We start from the raw sequence: 21,790 nt of genomic DNA, 5'->3' as shown, positions 1-21,790 counted from the left end.
TGAAATATAAAGGACAGTGGAGTTTGCTGGGCTTTGGGTGGCCTGAAAGAACGAGACAGTGAATTTTTGGGGTACCTTTTTCCTGGGAGCATGAAAAATACAAAACTCTGCGCCTAGCAGAGGATGGTTTCGATCCATCGACCTCTGGGTTATGGGCCCAGCACGCTCCCGCTGCGCCACTCTGCTGCTGCTTAAACCTCTCTTACGAGAAGCCACATTACCGTCTGACTGTTGTCAAGCCACTAACGAAGCAGAAGAGTTGGCTTTAGTCACACTAGGGGTGAGAGTTGCATTTTCACGATTGAGAAGTGGTGCGAATTCTATGGCGTTGGTGGTATAGTGGTGAGCATAGCTGCCTTCCAAGCAGTTGACCCGGGTTCGATTCCCGGCCAACGCATTGTTTCTCTTGTTTTGAAGTATTCTTGTTAACACTCTCTCCAGAGGCCAATGGTTGTGCGGTCAGGCTCAAAAAGAGTGCGGCCAGGAGGTATGCAGCTGCAAAGTCTGTGCAAGAGAGCCTCCAAGTTGAAGCATGCAAGGTTATCGGACACTCAAAAGCATCCTTCGAGCCGGAATCGAACCAGCGACCTAAGGATTGCTAACTAGCTACTACAGTCCTCCGCTCTACCAGCTGAGCTATCGAAGGTTTAGCCAGATATGCGTGCAGCTGCTTCCTAGGTTTTTGTGTCAGTGCCAACTAAAAAGAAGTTGGCCCTTCATTTGAAGGTAGTGCCAAGTGGAAGTTTCGGAGGATGCGGGCATCGATCCCGCTACCTCTCGCATGCTAAGCGAGCGCTCTACCATTTGAGCTAATCCCCCTCTACGGTTGCTGGCTTCTGGCACTCGGGTCACACCGCAGTCATGTTATCATGCCTAAACCAAGCTTTGACCATGGGAGAAGAAAGGTTTCTTTTTTTTTTTTTTTTTTTTAAGTGTGGATTTTTTGGTGCCTTGAAATATAAAGGACAGTGGAGTTTGCTGGGCTTTGGGTGGCCTGAAAGAACGAGACAGTGAATTTTTGGGGTACCTTTTTCCTGGGAGCATGAAAAATACAAAACTCTGCGCCTAGCAGAGGATGGTTTCGATCCATCGACCTCTGGGTTATGGGCCCAGCACGCTCCCGCTGCGCCACTCTGCTGCTGCTTAAACCTCTCTTACGAGAAGCCACATTACCGTCTGACTGTTGTCAAGCCACTAACGAAGCAGAAGAGTTGGCTTTAGTCACACTAGGGGTGAGAGTTGCATTTTCACGATTGAGAAGTGGTGCGAATTCTATGGCGTTGGTGGTATAGTGGTGAGCATAGCTGCCTTCCAAGCAGTTGACCCGGGTTCGATTCCCGGCCAACGCATTGTTTCTCTTGTTTTGAAGTATTCTTGTTAACACTCTCTCCAGAGGCCAATGGTTGTGCGGTCAGGCTCAAAAAGAGTGCGGCCAGGAGGTATGCAGCTGCAAAGTCTGTGCAAGAGAGCCTCCAAGTTGAAGCATGCAAGGTTATCGGACACTCAAAAGCATCCTTCGAGCCGGAATCGAACCAGCGACCTAAGGATTGCTAACTAGCTACTACAGTCCTCCGCTCTACCAGCTGAGCTATCGAAGGTTTAGCCAGATATGCGTGCAGCTGCTTCCTAGGTTTTTGTGTCAGTGCCAACTAAAAAGAAGTTGGCCCTTCATTTGAAGGAAGTGCCAAGTGGAAGTTTTGGAGGATGCGGGCATCGATCCCGCTACCTCTCGCATGCTAAGCGAGCGCTCTACCATTTGAGCTAATCCCCCTCTACGGTTGCTGGCTTCTGGCACTCGGGTCACACCGCAGTCATGTTATCATGCCTAAACCAAGCTTTGACCATGGGAGAAGAAAGGTTTCTTTTTTTTTTTTTTTTTTAAGTGTGGATTTTTTGGTGCCTTGAAATATAAAGGACAGTGGAGTTTGCTGGGCTTTGGGTGGCCTGAAAGAACGAGACAGTGAATTTTTGGGGTACCTTTTTCCTGGGAGCATGAAAAATACAAAACTCTGCGCCTAGCAGAGGATGGTTTCGATCCATCGACCTCTGGGTTATGGGCCCAGCACGCTCCCGCTGCGCCACTCTGCTGCTGCTTAAACCTCTCTTACGAGAAGCCACATTACCGTCTGACTGTTGTCAAGCCACTAACGAAGCAGAAGAGTTGGCTTTAGTCACACTAGGGGTGAGAGTTGCATTTTCACGATTGAGAAGTGGTGCGAATTCTATGGCGTTGGTGGTATAGTGGTGAGCATAGCTGCCTTCCAAGCAGTTGACCCGGGTTCGATTCCCGGCCAACGCATTGTTTCTCTTGTTTTGAAGTATTCTTGTTAACACTCTCTCCAGAGGCCAATGGTTGTGCGGTCAGGCTCAAAAAGAGTGCGGCCAGGAGGTATGCAGCTGCAAAGTCTGTGCAAGAGAGCCTCCAAGTTGAAGCATGCAAGGTTATCGGACACTCAAAAGCATCCTTCGAGCCGGAATCGAACCAGCGACCTAAGGATTGCTAACTAGCTACTACAGTCCTCCGCTCTACCAGCTGAGCTATCGAAGGTTTAGCCAGATATGCGTGCAGCTGCTTCCTAGGTTTTTGTGTCAGTGCCAGCTAAAAAGAAGTTGGCCCTTCATTTGAAGGTAGTGCCAAGTGGAAGTTTTGGAGGATGCGGGCATCGATCCCGCTACCTCTCGCATGCTAAGCGAGCGCTCTACCATTTGAGCTAATCCCCCTCTACGGTTGCTGGCTTCTGGCACTCGGGTCACACCGCAGTCATGTTATCATGCCTAAACCAAGCTTTGACCATGGGAGAAGAAAGGTTTCTTTTTTTTTTTTTTTTTTTTTAAGTGTGGATTTTTTGGTGCCTTGAAATATAAAGGACAGTGGAGTTTGCTGGGCTTTGGGTGGCCTGAAAGAACGAGACAGTGAATTTTTGGGGTACCTTTTTCCTGGGAGCATGAAAAATACAAAACTCTGCGCCTAGCAGAGGATGGTTTCGATCCATCGACCTCTGGTTATGGGCCCAGCACGCTCCCGCTGCGCCACTCTGCTGCTGCTTAAACCTCTCTTACGAGAAGCCACATTACCGTCTGACTGTTGTCAAGCCACTAACGAAGCAGAAGAGTTGGCTTTAGTCACACTAGGGGTGAGAGTTGCATTTTCACGATTGAGAAGTGGTGCGAATTCTATGGCGTTGGTGGTATAGTGGTGAGCATAGCTGCCTTCCAAGCAGTTGACCCGGGTTCGATTCCCGGCCAACGCATTGTTTCTCTTGTTTTGAAGTATTCTTGTTAACACTCTCTCCAGAGGCCAATGGTTGTGCGGTCAGGCTCAAAAAGAGTGCGGCCAGGAGGTATGCAGCTGCAAAGTCTGTGCAAGAGAGCCTCCAAGTTGAAGCATGCAAGGTTATCGGACACTCAAAAGCATCCTTCGAGCCGGAATCGAACCAGCGACCTAAGGATTGCTAACTAGCTACTACAGTCCTCCGCTCTACCAGCTGAGCTATCGAAGGTTTAGCCAGATATGCGTGCAGCTGCTTCCTAGGTTTTTGTGTCAGTGCCAACTAAAAAGAAGTTGGCCCTTCATTTGAAGGTAGTGCCAAGTGGAAGTTTTGGAGGATGCGGGCATCGATCCCGCTACCTCTCGCATGCTAAGCGAGCGCTCTACCATTTGAGCTAATCCCCCTCTACGGTTGCTGGCTTCTGGCACTCGGGTCACACCGCAGTCATGTTATCATGCCTAAACCAAGCTTTGACCATGGGAGAAGAAAGGTTTCTTTTTTTTTTTTTTTTTTTTTAAGTGTGGATTTTTTGGTGCCTTGAAATATAAAGGACAGTGGAGTTTGCTGGGCTTTGGGTGGCCTGAAAGAACGAGACAGTGAATTTTTGGGGTACCTTTTTCCTGGGAGCATGAAAAATACAAAACTCTGCGCCTAGCAGAGGATGGTTTCGATCCATCGACCTCTGGGTTATGGGCCCAGCACGCTCCCGCTGCGCCACTCTGCTGCTGCTTAAACCTCTCTTACGAGAAGCCACATTACCGTCTGACTGTTGTCAAGCCACTAACGAAGCAGAAGAGTTGGCTTTAGTCACACTAGGGGTGAGAGTTGCATTTTCACGATTGAGAAGTGGTGCGAATTCTATGGCGTTGGTGGTATAGTGGTGAGCATAGCTGCCTTCCAAGCAGTTGACCCGGGTTCGATTCCCGGCCAACGCATTGTTTCTCTTGTTTTGAAGTATTCTTGTTAACACTCTCTCCAGAGGCCAATGGTTGTGCTGTCAGGCTCAAAAAGAGTGCGGCCAGGAGGTATGCAGCTGCAAAGTCTGTGCAAGAGAGCCTCCAAGTTGAAGCATGCAAGGTTATCGGACACTCAAAAGCATCCTTCGAGCCGGAATCGAACCAGCGACCTAAGGATTGCTAACTAGCTACTACAGTCCTCCGCTCTACCAGCTGAGCTATCGAAGGTTTAGCCAGATATGCGTGCAGCTGCTTCCTAGGTTTTTGTGTCAGTGCCAACTAAAAAGAAGTTGGCCCTTCATTTGAAGGTAGTGCCAAGTGGAAGTTTTGGAGGATGCGGGCATCGATCCCGCTACCTCTCGCATGCTAAGCGAGCGCTCTACCATTTGAGCTAATCCCCCTCTACGGTTGCTGGCTTCTGGCACTCGGGTCACACCGCAGTCATGTTATCATGCCTAAACCAAGCTTTGACCATGGGAGAAGAAAGGTTTCTTTTTTTTTTTTTTTTTTTTTAAGTGTGGATTTTTTGGTGCCTTGAAATATAAAGGACAGTGGAGTTTGCTGGGCTTTGGGTGGCCTGAAAGAACGAGACAGTGAATTTTTGGGGTACCTTTTTCCTGGGAGCATGAAAAATACAAAACTCTGCGCCTAGCAGAGGATGGTTTCGATCCATCGACCTCTGGGTTATGGGCCCAGCACGCTCCCGCTGCGCCACTCTGCTGCTGCTTAAACCTCTCTTACGAGAAGCCACATTACCGTCTGACTGTTGTCAAGCCACTAACGAAGCAGAAGAGTTGGCTTTAGTCACACTAGGGGTGAGAGTTGCATTTTCACGATTGAGAAGTGGTGCGAATTCTATGGCGTTGGTGGTATAGTGGTGAGCATAGCTGCCTTCCAAGCAGTTGACCCGGGTTCGATTCCCGGCCAACGCATTGTTTCTCTTGTTTTGAAGTATTCTTGTTAACACTCTCTCCAGAGGCCAATGGTTGTGCGGTCAGTGCCAACTAAAAAGAAGTTGGCCCTTCATTTGAAGGTAGTGCCAAGTGGAAGTTTTGGAGGATGCGGGCATCGATCCCGCTACCTCTCGCATGCTAAGCGAGCGCTCTACCATTTGAGCTAATCCCCCTCTACGGTTGCTGGCTTCTGGCACTCGGGTCACACCGCAGTCATGTTATCATGCCTAAACCAAGCTTTGACCATGGGAGAAGAAAGGTTTCTTTTTTTTTTTTTTTTTTTTAAGTGTGGATTTTTTGGTGCCTTGAAATATAAAGGACAGTGGAGTTTGCTGGGCTTTGGGTGGCCTGAAAGAACGAGACAGTGAATTTTTGGGGTACCTTTTTCCTGGGAGCATGAAAAATACAAAACTCTGCGCCTAGCAGAGGATGGTTTCGATCCATCGACCTCTGGGTTATGGGCCCAGCACGCTCCTGCTGCGCCACTCTGCTGCTGCTTAAACCTCTCTTACGAGAAGCCACATTACCGTCTGACTGTTGTCAAGCCACTAACGAAGCAGAAGAGTTGGCTTTAGTCACACTAGGGGTGAGAGTTGCATTTTCACGATTGAGAAGTGGTGCGAATTCTATGGCGTTGGTGGTATAGTGGTGAGCATAGCTGCCTTCCAAGCAGTTGACCCGGGTTTGATTCCCGGCCAACGCATTGTTTCTCTTGTTTTGAAGTATTCTTGTTAACACTCTCTCCAGAGGCCAATGGTTGTGCGGTCAGGCTCAAAAAGAGTGCGGCCAGGAGGTATGCAGCTGCAAAGTCTGTGCAAGAGAGCCTCCAAGTTGAAGCATGCAAGGTTATCGGACACTCAAAAGCATCCTTCGAGCCGGAATCGAACCAGCGACCTAAGGATTGCTAACTAGCTACTACAGTCCTCCGCTCTACCAGCTGAGCTATCGAAGGTTTAGCCAGATATGCGTGCAGCTGCTTCCTAGGTTTTTGTGTCAGTGCCAACTAAAAAGAAGTTGGCCCTTCATTTGAAGGTAGTGCCAAGTGGAAGTTTTGGAGGATGCGGGCATCGATCCCGCTACCTCTCGCATGCTAAGCGAGCGCTCTACCATTTGAGCTAATCCCCCTCTACGGTTGCTGGCTTCTGGCACTCGGGTCACACCGCAGTCATGTTATCATGCCTAAACCAAGCTTTGATCATGGGAGAAGAAAGGTTTCTTTCTTTTTTTTTTTTTTAAGTGTGGATTTTTTGGTGCCTTGAAATATAAAGGACAGTGGAGTTTGCTGGGCTTTGGGTGGCCTGAAAGAACGAGACAGTGAATTTTTTGGGGTACCTTTTTCCTGGGAGCATGAAAAATACAAAACTCTGCGCCTAGCAGAGGATGGTTTCGATCCATCGACCTCTGGGTTATGGGCCCAGCACGCTCCCGCTGCGCCACTCTGCTGCTGCTTAAACCTCTCTTACGAGAAGCCACATTACCGTCTGACTGTTGTCAAGCCACTAACGAAGCAGAAGAGTTGGCTTTAGTCACACTAGGGGTGAGAGTTGCATTTTCACGATTGAGAAGTGGTGCGAATTCTATGGCGTTGGTGGTATAGTGGTGAGCATAGCTGCCTTCCAAGCAGTTGACCCGGGTTCGATTCCCGGCCAACGCATTGTTTCTCTTGTTTTGAAGTATTCTTGTTAACACTCTCTCCAGAGGCCAATGGTTGTGCGGTCAGGCTCAAAAAGAGTGCGGCCAGGAGGTATGCAGCTGCAAAGTCTGTGCAAGAGAGCCTCCAAGTTGAAGCATGCAAGGTTATCGGACACTCAAAAGCATCCTTCGAGCCGGAATCTAACCAGCGACCTAAGGATTGCTAACTAGCTACTACAGTCCTCCGCTCTACCAGCTGAGCTATCGAAGGTTTAGCCAGATATGCGTGCAGCTGCTTCCTAGGTTTTTGTGTCAGTGCCAACTAAAAAGAAGTTGGCCCTTCATTTGAAGGTAGTGCCAAGTGGAAGTTTTGGAGGATGCGGGCATCGATCCCGCTACCTCTCGCATGCTAAGCGAGCGCTCTACCATTTGAGCTAATCCCCCTCTACGGTTGCTGGCTTCTGGCACTCGGGTCACACCGCAGTCATGTTATCATGCCTAAACCAAGCTTTGATCATGGGAGAAGAAAGGTTTCTTTCTTTTTTTTTTTTTTTAAGTGTGGATTTTTTGGTGCCTTGAAATATAAAGGACAGTGGAGTTTGCTGGGCTTTGGGTGGCCTGAAAGAACGAGACAGTGAATTTTTGGGGTACCTTTTTCCTGGGAGCATGAAAAATACAAAACTCTGCGCCTAGCAGAGGATGGTTTCGATCCATCGACCTCTGGGTTATGGGCCCAGCACGCTCCCGCTGCGCCACTCTGCTGCTGCTTAAACCTCTCTTACGAGAAGCCACATTACCGTCTGACTGTTGTCAAGCCACTAACGAAGCAGAAGAGTTGGCTTTAGTCACACTAGGGGTGAGAGTTGCATTTTCACGATTGAGAAGTGGTGCGAATTCTATGGCGTTGGTGGTATAGTGGTGAGCATAGCTGCCTTCCAAGCAGTTGACCCGGGTTCGATTCCCGGCCAACGCATTGTTTCTCTTGTTTTGAAGTATTCTTGTTAACACTCTCTCCAGAGGCCAATGGTTGTGCGGTCAGGCTCAAAAAGAGTGCGGCCAGGAGGTATGCAGCTGCAAAGTCTGTGCAAGAGAGCCTCCAAGTTGAAGCATGCAAGGTTATCGGACACTCAAAAGCATCCTTCGAGCCGGAATCTAACCAGCGACCTAAGGATTGCTAACTAGCTACTACAGTCCTCCGCTCTACCAGCTGAGCTATCGAAGGTTTAGCCAGATATGCGTGCAGCTGCTTCCTAGGTTTTTGTGTCAGTGCCAACTAAAAAGAAGTTGGCCCTTCATTTGAAGGTAGTGCCAAGTGGAAGTTTTGGAGGATGCGGGCATCGATCCCGCTACCTCTCGCATGCTAAGCGAGCGCTCTACCATTTGAGCTAATCCCCCTCTACGGTTGCTGGCTTCTGGCACTCGGGTCACACCGCAGTCATGTTATCATGCCTAAACCAAGCTTTGACCATGGGAGAAGAAAGGTTTCTTTTTTTTTTTTTTTTTTAAGTGTGGATTTTTTGGTGCCTTGAAATATAAAGGACAGTGGAGTTTGCTGGGCTTTGGGTGGCCTGAAAGAACGAGACAGTGAATTTTTGGGGTACCTTTTTCCTGGGAGCATGAAAAATACAAAACTCTGCGCCTAGCAGAGGATGGTTTCGATCCATCGACCTCTGGGTTATGGGCCCAGCACGCTCCCGCTGCGCCACTCTGCTGCTGCTTAAACCTCTCTTACGAGAAGCCACATTACCGTCTGACTGTTGTCAAGCCACTAACGAAGCAGAAGAGTTGGCTTTAGTCACACTAGGGGTGAGAGTTGCATTTTCACGATTGAGAAGTGGTGCGAATTCTATGGCGTTGGTGGTATAGTGGTGAGCATAGCTGCCTTCCAAGCAGTTGACCCGGGTTCGATTCCCGGCCAACGCATTGTTTCTCTTGTTTTGAAGTATTCTTGTTAACACTCTCTCCAGAGGCCAATGGTTGTGCTGTCAGGCTCAAAAAGAGTGCGGCCAGGAGGTATGCAGCTGCAAAGTCTGTGCAAGAGAGCCTCCAAGTTGAAGCATGCAAGGTTATCGGACACTCAAAAGCATCCTTCGAGCCGGAATCGAACCAGCGACCTAAGGATTGCTAACTAGCTACTACAGTCCTCCGCTCTACCAGCTGAGCTATCGAAGGTTTAGCCAGATATGCGTGCAGCTGCTTCCTAGGTTTTTGTGTCAGTGCCAACTAAAAAGAAGTTGGCCCTTCATTTGAAGGTAGTGCCAAGTGGAAGTTTTGGAGGATGCGGGCATCGATCCCGCTACCTCTCGCATGCTAAGCGAGCGCTCTACCATTTGAGCTAATCCCCCTCTACGGTTGCTGGCTTCTGGCACTCGGGTCACACCGCAGTCATGTTATCATGCCTAAACCAAGCTTTGACCATGGGAGAAGAAAGGTTTCTTTTTTTTTTTTTTTTTTAAGTGTGGATTTTTTGGTGCCTTGAAATATAAAGGACAGTGGAGTTTGCTGGGCTTTGGGTGGCCTGAAAGAACGAGACAGTGAATTTTTGGGGTACCTTTTTCCTGGGAGCATGAAAAATACAAAACTCTGCGCCTAGCAGAGGATGGTTTCGATCCATCGACCTCTGGGTTATGGGCCCAGCACGCTCCCGCTGCGCCACTCTGCTGCTGCTTAAACCTCTCTTACGAGAAGCCACATTACCGTCTGACTGTTGTCAAGCCACTAACGAAGCAGAAGAGTTGGCTTTAGTCACACTAGGGGTGAGAGTTGCATTTTCACGATTGAGAAGTGGTGCGAATTCTATGGCGTTGGTGGTATAGTGGTGAGCATAGCTGCCTTCCAAGCAGTTGACCCGGGTTCGATTCCCGGCCAACGCATTGTTACTCTTGTTTTGAAGTATTCTTGTTAACACTCTCTCCAGAGGCCAATGGTTGTGCTGTCAGGCTCAAAAAGAGTGCGGCCAGGAGGTATGCAGCTGCAAAGTCTGTGCAAGAGAGCCTCCAAGTTGAAGCATGCAAGGTTATCGGACACTCAAAAGCATCCTTCGAGCCGGAATCGAACCAGCGACCTAAGGATTGCTAACTAGCTACTACAGTCCTCCGCTCTACCAGCTGAGCTATCGAAGGTTTAGCCAGATATGCGTGCAGCTGCTTCCTAGGTTTTTGTGTCAGTGCCAACTAAAAAGAAGTTGGCCCTTCATTTGAAGGTAGTGCCAAGTGGAAGTTTTGGAGGATGCGGGCATCGATCCCGCTACCTCTCGCATGCTAAGCGAGCGCTCTACCATTTGAGCTAATCCCCCTCTACGGTTGCTGGCTTCTGGCACTCGGGTCACACCGCAGTCATGTTATCATGCCTAAACCAAGCTTTGACCATGGGAGAAGAAAGGTTTCTTTTTTTTTTTTTTTTTTTAAGTGTGGATTTTTTGGTGCCTTGAAATATAAAGGACAGTGGAGTTTGCTGGGCTTTGGGTGGCCTGAAAGAACGAGACAGTGAATTTTTGGGGTACCTTTTTCCTGGGAGCATGAAAAATACAAAACTCTGCGCCTAGCAGAGGATGGTTTCGATCCATCGACCTCTGGGTTATGGGCCCAGCACGCTCCCGCTGCGCCACTCTGCTGCTGCTTAAACCTCTCTTACGAGAAGCCACATTACCGTCTGACTGTTGTCAAGCCACTAACGAAGCAGAAGAGTTGGCTTTAGTCACACTAGGGGTGAGAGTTGCATTTTCACGATTGAGAAGTGGTGCGAATTCTATGGCGTTGGTGGTATAGTGGTGAGCATAGCTGCCTTCCAAGCAGTTGACCCGGGTTCGATTCCCGGCCAACGCATTGTTTCTCTTGTTTTGAAGTATTCTTGTTAACACTCTCTCCAGAGGCCAATGGTTGTGCGGTCAGGCTCAAAAAGAGTGCGGCCAGGAGGTATGCAGCTGCAAAGTCTGTGCAAGAGAGCCTCCAAGTTGAAGCATGCAAGGTTATCGGACACTCAAAAGCATCCTTCGAGCCGGAATCGAACCAGCGACCTAAGGATTGCTAACTAGCTACTACAGTCCTCCGCTCTACCAGCTGAGCTATCGAAGGTTTAGCCAGATATGCGTGCAGCTGCTTCCTAGGTTTTTGTGTCAGTGCCAACTAAAAAGAAGTTGGCCCTTCATTTGAAGGTAGTGCCAAGTGGAAGTTTTGGAGGATGCGGGCATCGATCCCGCTACCTCTCGCATGCTAAGCGAGCGCTCTACCATTTGAGCTAATCCCCCTCTACGGTTGCTGGCTTCTGGCACTCGGGTCACACCGCAGTCATGTTATCATGCCTAAACCAAGCTTTGATCATGGGAGAAGAAAGGTTTCTTTCTTTTTTTTTTTTTTTAAGTGTGGATTTTTTGGTGCCTTGAAATATAAAGGACAGTGGAGTTTGCTGGGCTTTGGGTGGCCTGAAAGAACGAGACAGTGAATTTTTGGGGTACCTTTTTCCTGGGAGCATGAAAAATACAAAACTCTGCGCCTAGCAGAGGATGGTTTCGATCCATCGACCTCTGGGTTATGGGCCCAGCACGCTCCCGCTGCGCCACTCTGCTGCTGCTTAAACCTCTCTTACGAGAAGCCACATTACCGTCTGACTGTTGTCAAGCCACTAACGAAGCAGAAGAGTTGGCTTTAGTCACACTAGGGGTGAGAGTTGCATTTTCACGATTGAGAAGTGGTGCGAATTCTATGGCGTTGGTGGTATAGTGGTGAGCATAGCTGCCTTCCAAGCAGTTGACCCGGGTTCGATTCCCGGCCAACGCATTGTTTCTCTTGTTTTGAAGTATTCTTGTTAACACTCTCTCCAGAGGCCAATGGTTGTGCGGTCAGGCTCAAAAAGAGTGCGGCCAGGAGGTATGCAGCTGCAAAGTCTGTGCAAGAGAGCCTCCAAGTTGAAGCATGCAAGGTTATCGGACACTCAAAAGCATCCTTCGAGCCGGAATCGAACCAGCGACCTAAGGATTGCTAACTAGCTACTACAGTCCTCCGCTCTACCAGCTGAGCTATCGAAGGTTTAGCCAGATATGCGTGCAGCTGCTTCCTAGGTTTTTGTGTCAGTGCCAACTAAAAAGAAGTTGGCCCTTCATTTGAAGGGCCAAGTGGAAGTTTTGGAGGATGCGGGCATCGATCCCGCTACCTCTCGCATGCTAAGCGAGCGCTCTACCATTTGAGCTAATCCCCCTCTACGGTTGCTGGCTTCTGGCACTCGGGTCACACCGCAGTCATGTTATCATGCCTAAACCAAGCTTTGACCATGGGAGAAGAAAGGTTTCTTTTTTTTTTTTTTTTTTTTAAGTGTGGATTTTTTGGTGCCTTGAAATATAAAGGACAGTGGAGTTTGCTGGGCTTTGGGTGGCCTGAAAGAACGAGACAGTGAATTTTTGGGGTACCTTTTTCCTGGGAGCATGAAAAATACAAAACTCTGCGCCTAGCAGAGGATGGTTTCGATCCATCGACCTCTGGGTTATGGGCCCAGCACGCTCCCGCTGCGCCACTCTGCTGCTGCTTAAACCTCTCTTACGAGAAGCCACATTACCGTCTGACTGTTGTCAAGCCACTAACGAAGCAGAAGAGTTGGCTTTAGTCACACTAGGGGTGAGAGTTGCATTTTCACGATTGAGAAGTGGTGCGAATTCTATGGCGTTGGTGGTATAGTGGTGAGCATAGCTGCCTTCCAAGCAGTTGACCCGGGTTCGATTCCCGGCCAACGCATTGTTTCTCTTGTTTTGAAGTATTCTTGTTAACACTCTCTCCAGAGGCCAATGGTTGTGCGGTCAGGCTCAAAAAGAGTGCGGCCAGGAGGTATGCAGCTGCAAAGTCTGTGCAAGAGAGCCTCCAAGTTGAAGCATGCAAGGTTATCGGACACTCAAAAGCATCCTTCGAGCCGGAATCGAACCAGCGACCTAAGGATTGCTAACTAGCTACTACAGTCCTCCGCTCTACCAGCTGAGCTATCGAAGGTTTAGCCAGATATGCGTGCAGCTGCTTCCTAGGTTTTTGTGTCAGTGCCAACTAAAAAGAAGTTGGCCCTTCATTTGAAGGGCCAAGTGGAAGTTTTGGAGGATGCGGGCATCGATCCCGCTACCTCTCGCATGCTAAGCGAGCGCTCTACCATTTGAGCTAATCCCCCTCTACGGTTGCTGGCTTCTGGCACTCGGGTCACACCGCAGTCATGTTATCATGCCTAAACCAAGCTTTGATCATGGGAGAAGAAAGCTTTCTTTCTTTTTTTTTTTTTTTAAGTGTGGATTTTTTGGTGCCTTGAAATATAAAGGACAGTGGAGTTTGCTGGGCTTTGGGTGGCCTGAAAGAACGAGACAGTGAATTTTTGGGGTACCTTTTTCCTGGGAGCATGAAAAATACAAAACTCTGCGCCTAGCAGAGGATGGTTTCGATCCATCGACCTCTGGGTTATGGGCCCAGCACGCTCCCGCTGCGCCACTCTGCTGCTGCTTAAACCTCTCTTACGAGAAGCCACATTACCGTCTGACTGTTGTCAAGCCACTAACGAAGCAGAAGAGTTGGCTTTAGTCACACTAGGGGTGAGAGTTGCATTTTCACGATTGAGAAGTGGTGCGAATTCTATGGCGTTGGTGGTATAGTGGTGAGCATAGCTGCCTTCCAAGCAGTTGACCCGGGTTCGATTCCCGGCCAACGCATTGTTTCTCTTGTTTTGAAGTATTCTTGTTAACACTCTCTCCAGAGGCCAATGGTTGTGCGGTCAGGCTCAAAAAGAGTGCGGCCAGGAGGTATGCAGCTGCAAAGTCTGTGCAAGAGAGCCTCCAAGTTGAAGCATGCAAGGTTATCGGACACTCAAAAGCATCCTTCGAGCCGGAATCGAACCAGCGACCTAAGGATTGCTAACTAGCTACTACAGTCCTCCGCTCTACCAGCTGAGCTATCGAAGGTTTAGCCAGATATGCGTGCAGCTGCTTCCTAGGTTTTTGTGTCAGTGCCAACTAAAAAGAAGTTGGCCCTTCATTTGAAGGGCCAAGTGGAAGTTTTGGAGGATGCGGGCATCGATCCCGCTACCTCTCGCATGCTAAGCGAGCGCTCTACCATTTGAGCTAATCCCCCTCTACGGTTGCTGGCTTCTGGCACTCGGGTCACACCGCAGTCATGTTATCATGCCTAAACCAAGCTTTGACCATGGGAGAAGAAAGGTTTCTTTTTTTTTTTTTTTTTTTAAGTGTGGATTTTTTGGTGCCTTGAAATATAAAGGACAGTGGAGTTTGCTGGGCTTTGGGTGGCCTGAAAGAACGAGACAGTGAATTTTTGGGGTACCTTTTTCCTGGGAGCATGAAAAATACAAAACTCTGCGCCTAGCAGAGGATGGTTTCAATCCATCGACCTCTGGGTTATGGGCCCAGCACGCTCCCGCTGCGCCACTCTGCTGCTGCTTAAACCTCTCTTACGAGAAGCCACATTACCGTCTGACTGTTGTCAAGCCACTAACGAAGCAGAAGAGTTGGCTTTAGTCACACTAGGGGTGAGAGTTGCATTTTCACGATTGAGAAGTGGTGCGAATTCTATGGCGTTGGTGGTATAGTGGTGAGCATAGCTGCCTTCCAAGCAGTTGACCCGGGTTCGATTCCCGGCCAACGCATTGTTTCTCTTGTTTTGAAGTATTCTTGTTAACACTCTCTCCAGAGGCCAATGGTTGTGCGGTCAGGCTCAAAAAGAGTGCGGCCAGGAGGTATGCAGCTGCAAAGTCTGTGCAAGAGAGCCTCCAAGTTGAAGCATGCAAGGTTATCGGACACTCAAAAGCATCCTTCGAGCTGGAATCGAACCAGCGACCTAAGGATTGCTAACTAGCTACTACAGTCCTCCGCTCTACCAGCTGAGCTATCGAAGGTTTAGCCAGATATGCGTGCAGCTGCTTCCTAGGTTTTTGTGTCAGTGCCAACTAAAAAGAAGTTGGCCCTTCATTTGAAGGTAGTGCCAAGTGGAAGTTTTGGAGGATGCGGGCATCGATCCCGCTACCTCTCGCATGCTAAGCGAGCGCTCTACCATTTGAGCTAATCCCCCTCTACGGTTGCTGGCTTCTGGCACTCGGGTCACACCGCAGTCATGTTATCATGCCTAAACCAAGCTTTGACCATGGGAGAAGAAAGGTTTCTTTCTTTTTTTTTTTTTTTTTTGTTAAGTGTGGATTTTTTGGTGCCTTGAAATATAAAGGACAGTGGAGTTTGCTGGGCTTTGGGTGGCCTGAAAGAACGAGACAGTGAATTTTTGGGGTACCTTTTTCCTGGGAGCATGAAAAATACAAAACTCTGCGCCTAGCAGAGGATGGTTTCGATCCATCGACCTCTGGGTTATGGGCCCAGCACGCTCCCGCTGCGCCACTCTGCTGCTGCTTAAACCTCTCTTACGAGAAGCCACATTACCGTCTGACTGTTGTCAAGCCACTAACGAAGCAGAAGAGTTGGCTTTAGTCACACTAGGGGTGAGAGTTGCATTTTCACGATTGAGAAGTGGTGCGAATTCTATGGCGTTGGTGGTATAGTGGTGAGCATAGCTGCCTTCCAAGCAGTTGACCCGGGTTCGATTCCCGGCCAACGCATTGTTACTCTTGTTTTGAAGTATTCTTGTTAACACTCTCTCCAAAGGCCAATGGTTGTGCGGTCAGGCTCAAAAAGAGTGCGCCCAGGAGGTATGCAGCTGCAAAGTCTGTGCGAGAGAGCCTCCGAGTTGAAGCATGCAAGGTTGTCGGACACTCAAAAGCATCCTTCGAGCCGGAATCGAACCAGCGACCTACTACAGTCCTCCGCTCTACCAGCTGAGCTATCGAAGGTTTAGCCAGATATGCGTGCAGCTGCTTCCTAGGTTTTTGTGTCAGTGCCAACTAAAAAGAAGTTGGCCCTTCATTTGAAGGTAGTGCCAAGTGGAAGTTTTGGAGGATGCGGGCATCGATCCCGCTACCTCTCGCATGCTAAGCAAGCGCTCTACCATTTGAGCTAATCCCCCTCTACGGTTGCTGGCTTCTGGCACTCGGGTCACACCGCAGTCATGTTATCATGCCTAAACCAAGCTTTGACCATGGGAGAAGAAAGGTTTCTTTCTTTTTTTTTTTTTTTTTTTTAAGTGTGGATTTTTTGGTGCCTTGAAATATAAAGGACAGTGGAGTTTGCTGGGCTTTGGGTGGCCTGAAAGAACGAGACAGTGAATTTTTGGGGTACCTTTTTCCTGGGAGCATGAAAAATACAAAACTCTGCGCCTAGCAGAGGATGGTTTCGATCCATCGACCTCTGGGTTATGGGCCCAGCACGCTCCCGCTGCGCCACTCTGCTGCTGCTTAAACCTCTCTTACGAGAAGCCACATTACCGTCTGACTGTTGTCAAGCCACTAACGAAGCAGAAGAGTTGGCTTTAGTCACACTAGGGGTGAGAGTTGCATTTTCACGATTGAGAAGTGGTGCGAATTCTATGGCGTTGGTGGTATAGTGGTGAGCATAGCTGCCTTCCAAGCAGTTGACCCGGGTTCGATTCCCGGCCAACGCATTGTTACTCTTGTTTTGAAGTATTCTTGTTAACACTCTCTCCAAAGGCCAATGGTTGTGCGGTCAGGCTCAAAAAGAGTGCGCCCAGGAGGTATGCAGCTGCAAAGTCTGTGCGAGAGAGCCTCCGAGTTGAAGCATGCAAGGTTGTCGGACACTCAAAAGCATCCTTCGAGCCGGAATCGAACCAGCGACCTAAGGATTGCTAATTAGCTACTACAGTCCTCCGCTCTACCAGCTGAGCTATCGAAGGTTTAGCCAGATATGCGTGCAGCTGCTTCCTAGGTTTTTGTGTCAGTGCCAACTAAAAAGAAGTTGGCCCTTCATTTGAAGGTAGTGCCAAGTGGAAGTTTTGGAGGATGCGGGCATCGATCCCGCTACCTCTCGCATGCTAAGCGAGCGCTCTACCATTTGAGCTAATCCCCCTCTACGGTTGCTGGCTTCTGGCACTCGGGTCACACCGCAGTCATGTTATCATGCCTAAACCAAGCTTTGACCATGGGAGAAGAAAGGTTTTTTCTTTTTTTTTTTTTTTTTTTTAAGTGTGGATTTTTTGGTGCCTTGAAATATAAAGGACAGTGGAGTTTGCTGGGCTTTGGGTGGCCTGAAAGAACGAGACAGTGAATTTTTGGGGTACCTTTTTCCTGGGAGCATGAAAAATACAAAACTCTGCGCCTAGCAGAGGATGGTTTCGATCCATCGACCTCTGGGTTATGGGCCCAGCACGCTCCCGCTGCGCCACTCTGCTGCTGCTTAAACCTCTCTTACGAGAAGCCACATTACCGTCTGACTGTTGTCAAGCCACTAACGAAGCAGAAGAGTTGGCTTTAGTCACACTAGGGGTGAGAGTTGCATTTTCACGATTGAGAAGTGGTGCGAATTCTATGGCGTTGGTGGTATAGTGGTGAGCATAGCTGCCTTCCAAGCAGTTGACCCGGGTTCGATTCCCGGCCAACGCATTGTTACTCTTGTTTTGAAGTATTCTTGTTAACACTCTCTCCAAAGGCCAATGGTTGTGCGGTCAGGCTCAAAAAGAGTGCGCCCAGGAGGTATGCAGCTGCAAAGTCTGTGCGAGAGAGCCTCCGAGTTGAAGCATGCAAGGTTGTCGGACACTCAAAAGCATCCTTCGAGCCGGAATCGAACCAGCGACCTACTACAGTCCTCCGCTCTACCAGCTGAGCTATCGAAGGTTTAGCCAGATATGCGTGCAGCTGCTTCCTAGGTTTTTGTGTCAGTGCCAACTAAAAAGAAGTTGGCCCTTCATTTGAAGGTAGTGCCAAGTGGAAGTTTTGGAGGATGCGGGCATCGATCCCGCTACCTCTCGCATGCTAAGCAAGCGCTCTACCATTTGAGCTAATCCCCCTCTACGGTTGCTGGCTTCTGGCACTCGGGTCACACCGCAGTCATGTTATCATGCCTAAACCAAGCTTTGACCATGGGAGAAGAAAGGTTTCTTTCTTTTTTTTTTTTTTTTTTTAAGTGTGGATTTTTTGGTGCCTTGAAATATAAAGGACAGTGGAGTTTGCTGGGCTTTGGGTGGCCTGAAAGAACGAGACAGTGAATTTTTGGGGTACCTTTTTCCTGGGAGCATGAAAAATACAAAACTCTGCGCCTAGCAGAGGATGGTTTCGATCCATCGACCTCTGGGTTATGGGCCCAGCACGCTCCCGCTGCGCCACTCTGCTGCTGCTTAAACCTCTCTTACGAGAAGCCACATTACCGTCTGACTGTTGTCAAGCCACTAACGAAGCAGAAGAGTTGGCTTTAGTCACACTAGGGGTGAGAGTTGCATTTTCACGATTGAGAAGTGGTGCGAATTCTATGGCGTTGGTGGTATAGTGGTGAGCATAGCTGCCTTCCAAGCAGTTGACCCGGGTTCGATTCCCGGCCAACGCATTGTTACTCTTGTTTTGAAGTATTCTTGTTAACACTCTCTCCAAAGGCCAATGGTTGTGCGGTCAGGCTCAAAAAGAGTGCGCCCAGGAGGTATGCAGCTGCAAAGTCTGTGCGAGAGAGCCTCCGAGTTGAAGCATGCAAGGTTGTCGGACACTCAAAAGCATCCTTCGAGCCGGAATCGAACCAGCGACCTAAGGATTGCTAATTAGCTACTACAGTCCTCCGCTCTACCAGCTGAGCTATCGAAGGTTTAGCCAGATATGCGTGCAGCTGCTTCCTAGGTTTTTGTGTCAGTGCCAACTAAAAAGAAGTTGGCCCTTCATTTGAAGGTAGTGCCAAGTGGAAGTTTTGGAGGATGCGGGCATCGATCCCGCTACCTCTCGCATGCTAAGCGAGCGCTCTACCATTTGAGCTAATCCCCCTCTACGGTTGCTGGCTTCTGGCACTCGGGTCACACCGCAGTCATGTTATCATGCCTAAACCAAGCTTTGATCATGGGAGAAGAAAGGTTTCTTTCTTTTTTTTTTTTTTTAAGTGTGGATTTTTTGGTGCCTTGAAATATAAAGGACAGTGGAGTTTGCTGGGCTTTGGGTGGCCTGAAAGAACGAGACAGTGAATTTTTTGGGGTACCTTTTTCCTGGGAGCATGAAAAATACAAAACTCTGCGCCTAGCAGAGGATGGTTTCGATCCATCGACCTCTGGGTTATGGGCCCAGCACGCTCCCGCTGCGCCACTCTGCTGCTGCTTAAACCTCTCTTACGAGAAGCCACATTACCGTCTGACTGTTGTCAAGCCACTAACGAAGCAGAAGAGTTGGCTTTAGTCACACTAGGGGTGAGAGTTGCATTTTCACGATTGAGAAGTGGTGCGAATTCTATGGCGTTGGTGGTATAGTGGTGAGCATAGCTGCCTTCCAAGCAGTTGACCCGGGTTCGATTCCCGGCCAACGCATTGTTTCTCTTGTTTTGAAGTATTCTTGTTAACACTCTCTCCAGAGGCCAATGGTTGTGCGGTCAGGCTCAAAAAGAGTGCGGCCAGGAGGTATGCAGCTGCAAAGTCTGTGCAAGAGAGCCTCCAAGTTGAAGCATGCAAGGTTATCGGACACTCAAAAGCATCCTTCGAGCCGGAATCTAACCAGCGACCTAAGGATTGCTAACTAGCTACTACAGTCCTCCGCTCTACCAGCTGAGCTATCGAAGGTTTAGCCAGATATGCGTGCAGCTGCTTCCTAGGTTTTTGTGTCAGTGCCAACTAAAAAGAAGTTGGCCCTTCATTTGAAGGTAGTGCCAAGTGGAAGTTTTGGAGGATGCGGGCATCGATCCCGCTACCTCTCGCATGCTAAGCGAGCGCTCTACCATTTGAGCTAATCCCCCTCTACGGTTGCTGGCTTCTGGCACTCGGGTCACACCGCAGTCATGTTATCATGCCTAAACCAAGCTTTGATCATGGGAGAAGAAAGGTTTCTTTCTTTTTTTTTTTTTTTAAGTGTGGATTTTTTGGTGCCTTGAAATATAAAGGACAGTGGAGTTTGCTGGGCTTTGGGTGGCCTGAAAGAACGAGACAGTGAATTTTTGGGGTACCTTTTTCCTGGGAGCATGAAAAATACAAAACTCTGCGCCTAGCAGAGGATGGTTTCGATCCATCGACCTCTGGGTTATGGGCCCAGCACGCTCCCGCTGCGCCACTCTGCTGCTGCTTAAACCTCTCTTACGAGAAGCCACATTACCGTCTGACTGTTGTCAAGCCACTAACGAAGCAGAAGAGTTGGCTTTAGTCACACTAGGGGTGAGAGTTGCATTTTCACGATTGAGAAGTGGTGCGAATTCTATGGCGTTGGTGGTATAGTGGTGAGCATAGCTGCCTTCCAAGCAGTTGACCCGGGTTCGATTCCCGGCCAACGCATTGTTTCTCTTGTTTTGAAGTATTCTTGTTAACACTCTCTCCAGAGGCCAATGGTTGTGCGGTCAGGCTCAAAAAGAGTGCGGCCAGGAGGTATGCAGCTGCAAAGTCTGTGCAAGAGAGCCTCCAAGTTGAAGCATGCAAGGTTATCGGACACTCAAAAGCATCCTTCGAGCCGGAATCTAACCAGCGACCTAAGGATTGCTAACTAGCTACTACAGTCCTCCGCTCTACCAGCTGAGCTATCGAAGGTTTAGCCAGATATGCGTGCAGCTGCTTCCTAGGTTTTTGTGTCAGTGCCAACTAAAAAGAAGTTGGCCCTTCATTTGAAGGTAGTGCCAAGTGGAAGTTTTGGAGGATGCGGGCATCGATCCCGCTACCTCTCGCATGCTAAGCGAGCGCTCTACCATTTGAGCTAATCCCCCTCTACGGTTGCTGGCTTCTGGCACTCGGGTCACACCGCAGTCATGTTATCATGCCTAAACCAAGCTTTGACCATGGGAGAAGAAAGGTTTCTTTTTTTTTTTTTTTTTTTTAAGTGTGGATTTTTTGGTGCCTTGAAATATAAAGGACAGTGGAGTTTGCTGGGCTTTGGGTGGCCTGAAAGAACGAGACAGTGAATTTTTGGGGTACCTTTTTCCTGGGAGCATGAAAAATACAAAACTCTGCGCCTAGCAGAGGATGGTTTCGATCCATCGACCTCTGGGTTATGGGCCCAGCACGCTCCCGCTGCGCCACTCTGCTGCTGCTTAAACCTCTCTTACGAGAAGCCACATTACCGTCTGACTGTTGTCAAGCCACTAACGAAGCAGAAGAGTTGGCTTTAGTCACACTAGGGGTGAGAGTTGCATTTTCACGATTGAGAAGTGGTGCGAATTCTATGGCGTTGGTGGTATAGTGGTGAGCATAGCTGCCTTCCAAGCAGTTGACCCGGGTTCGATTCCCGGCCAACGCATTGTTTCTCTTGTTTTGAAGTATTCTTGTTAACACTCTCTCCAGAGGCCAATGGTTGTGCTGTCAGGCTCAAAAAGAGTGCGGCCAGGAGGTATGCAGCTGCAAAGTCTGTGCAAGAGAGCCTCCAAGTTGAAGCATGCAAGGTTATCGGACACTCAAAAGCATCCTTCGAGCCGGAATCGAACCAGCGACCTAAGGATTGCTAACTAGCTACTACAGTCCTCCGCTCTACCAGCTGAGCTATCGAAGGTTTAGCCAGATATGCGTGCAGCTGCTTCCTAGGTTTTTGTGTCAGTGCCAACTAAAAAGAAGTTGGCCCTTCATTTGAAGGTAGTGCCAAGTGGAAGTTTTGGAGGATGCGGGCATCGATCCCGCTACCTCTCGCATGCTAAGCGAGCGCTCTACCATTTGAGCTAATCCCCCTCTACGGTTGCTGGCTTCTGGCACTCGGGTCACACCGCAGTCATGTTATCATGCCTAAACCAAGCTTTGACCATGGGAGAAGAAAGGTTTCTTTTTTTTTTTTTTTTTTTAAGTGTGGATTTTTTGGTGCCTTGAAATATAAAGGACAGTGGAGTTTGCTGGGCTTTGGGTGGCCTGAAAGAACGAGACAGTGAATTTTTGGGGTACCTTTTTCCTGGGAGCATGAAAAATACAAAACTCTGCGCCTAGCAGAGGATGGTTTCGATCCATCGACCTCTGGGTTATGGGCCCAGCACGCT

General features: G+C 48.9%; 22 non-coding genes across 22 annotated transcripts; all 22 read left to right on the top strand.

The window, feature by feature from the left end:
• The first annotated feature begins 325 nt into the window (after nt 1-325).
• Nucleotides 326-397, top strand: TRNAG-UCC (transfer RNA glycine (anticodon UCC)). Its single transcript has one exon. It is a non-coding gene; the product is annotated as a tRNA-Gly (tRNA).
• Nucleotides 398-1,277: 880 nt separating this feature from the next.
• TRNAG-UCC (transfer RNA glycine (anticodon UCC)) lies at nt 1,278-1,349 on the top strand. Its single transcript has one exon. It is a non-coding gene; the product is annotated as a tRNA-Gly (tRNA).
• Nucleotides 1,350-2,227: 878 nt separating this feature from the next.
• TRNAG-UCC (transfer RNA glycine (anticodon UCC)) lies at nt 2,228-2,299 on the top strand. Its single transcript has one exon. It is a non-coding gene; the product is annotated as a tRNA-Gly (tRNA).
• An 880-nt stretch (nt 2,300-3,179) lies between these two features.
• TRNAG-UCC (transfer RNA glycine (anticodon UCC)) lies at nt 3,180-3,251 on the top strand. Its single transcript has one exon. It is a non-coding gene; the product is annotated as a tRNA-Gly (tRNA).
• An 881-nt stretch (nt 3,252-4,132) lies between these two features.
• On the top strand, nt 4,133-4,204 carry TRNAG-UCC (transfer RNA glycine (anticodon UCC)). Its single transcript has one exon. It is a non-coding gene; the product is annotated as a tRNA-Gly (tRNA).
• Nucleotides 4,205-5,085: 881 nt separating this feature from the next.
• On the top strand, nt 5,086-5,157 carry TRNAG-UCC (transfer RNA glycine (anticodon UCC)). The gene has a single exon. It is a non-coding gene; the product is annotated as a tRNA-Gly (tRNA).
• A 1,603-nt stretch (nt 5,158-6,760) lies between these two features.
• Nucleotides 6,761-6,832, top strand: TRNAG-UCC (transfer RNA glycine (anticodon UCC)). Its single transcript has one exon. It is a non-coding gene; the product is annotated as a tRNA-Gly (tRNA).
• An 879-nt stretch (nt 6,833-7,711) lies between these two features.
• On the top strand, nt 7,712-7,783 carry TRNAG-UCC (transfer RNA glycine (anticodon UCC)). Its single transcript has one exon. It is a non-coding gene; the product is annotated as a tRNA-Gly (tRNA).
• Nucleotides 7,784-8,661: 878 nt separating this feature from the next.
• On the top strand, nt 8,662-8,733 carry TRNAG-UCC (transfer RNA glycine (anticodon UCC)). Its single transcript has one exon. It is a non-coding gene; the product is annotated as a tRNA-Gly (tRNA).
• Nucleotides 8,734-9,611: 878 nt separating this feature from the next.
• On the top strand, nt 9,612-9,683 carry TRNAG-UCC (transfer RNA glycine (anticodon UCC)). Its single transcript has one exon. It is a non-coding gene; the product is annotated as a tRNA-Gly (tRNA).
• An 879-nt stretch (nt 9,684-10,562) lies between these two features.
• Nucleotides 10,563-10,634, top strand: TRNAG-UCC (transfer RNA glycine (anticodon UCC)). The gene has a single exon. It is a non-coding gene; the product is annotated as a tRNA-Gly (tRNA).
• Nucleotides 10,635-11,513: 879 nt separating this feature from the next.
• On the top strand, nt 11,514-11,585 carry TRNAG-UCC (transfer RNA glycine (anticodon UCC)). Its single transcript has one exon. It is a non-coding gene; the product is annotated as a tRNA-Gly (tRNA).
• An 876-nt stretch (nt 11,586-12,461) lies between these two features.
• On the top strand, nt 12,462-12,533 carry TRNAG-UCC (transfer RNA glycine (anticodon UCC)). The gene has a single exon. It is a non-coding gene; the product is annotated as a tRNA-Gly (tRNA).
• Nucleotides 12,534-13,408: 875 nt separating this feature from the next.
• Nucleotides 13,409-13,480, top strand: TRNAG-UCC (transfer RNA glycine (anticodon UCC)). Its single transcript has one exon. It is a non-coding gene; the product is annotated as a tRNA-Gly (tRNA).
• Nucleotides 13,481-14,355: 875 nt separating this feature from the next.
• On the top strand, nt 14,356-14,427 carry TRNAG-UCC (transfer RNA glycine (anticodon UCC)). Its single transcript has one exon. It is a non-coding gene; the product is annotated as a tRNA-Gly (tRNA).
• An 885-nt stretch (nt 14,428-15,312) lies between these two features.
• Nucleotides 15,313-15,384, top strand: TRNAG-UCC (transfer RNA glycine (anticodon UCC)). Its single transcript has one exon. It is a non-coding gene; the product is annotated as a tRNA-Gly (tRNA).
• An 866-nt stretch (nt 15,385-16,250) lies between these two features.
• On the top strand, nt 16,251-16,322 carry TRNAG-UCC (transfer RNA glycine (anticodon UCC)). Its single transcript has one exon. It is a non-coding gene; the product is annotated as a tRNA-Gly (tRNA).
• An 883-nt stretch (nt 16,323-17,205) lies between these two features.
• On the top strand, nt 17,206-17,277 carry TRNAG-UCC (transfer RNA glycine (anticodon UCC)). The gene has a single exon. It is a non-coding gene; the product is annotated as a tRNA-Gly (tRNA).
• An 865-nt stretch (nt 17,278-18,142) lies between these two features.
• TRNAG-UCC (transfer RNA glycine (anticodon UCC)) lies at nt 18,143-18,214 on the top strand. Its single transcript has one exon. It is a non-coding gene; the product is annotated as a tRNA-Gly (tRNA).
• Nucleotides 18,215-19,094: 880 nt separating this feature from the next.
• On the top strand, nt 19,095-19,166 carry TRNAG-UCC (transfer RNA glycine (anticodon UCC)). The gene has a single exon. It is a non-coding gene; the product is annotated as a tRNA-Gly (tRNA).
• An 879-nt stretch (nt 19,167-20,045) lies between these two features.
• TRNAG-UCC (transfer RNA glycine (anticodon UCC)) lies at nt 20,046-20,117 on the top strand. The gene has a single exon. It is a non-coding gene; the product is annotated as a tRNA-Gly (tRNA).
• Nucleotides 20,118-20,997: 880 nt separating this feature from the next.
• Nucleotides 20,998-21,069, top strand: TRNAG-UCC (transfer RNA glycine (anticodon UCC)). Its single transcript has one exon. It is a non-coding gene; the product is annotated as a tRNA-Gly (tRNA).
• The last annotated feature ends 721 nt before the right edge of the window (nt 21,070-21,790 follow it).

Source organism: Eleutherodactylus coqui, chromosome 1, assembly GCF_035609145.1.
Source record: "Eleutherodactylus coqui strain aEleCoq1 chromosome 1, aEleCoq1.hap1, whole genome shotgun sequence".
In the NCBI taxonomy this organism is placed as follows: Eukaryota; Metazoa; Chordata; class Amphibia; order Anura; family Eleutherodactylidae; genus Eleutherodactylus; species Eleutherodactylus coqui.
Note: the sequence above shows the minus strand (reverse complement) of the source record. Positions and strands in the feature narration are given on the sequence as shown.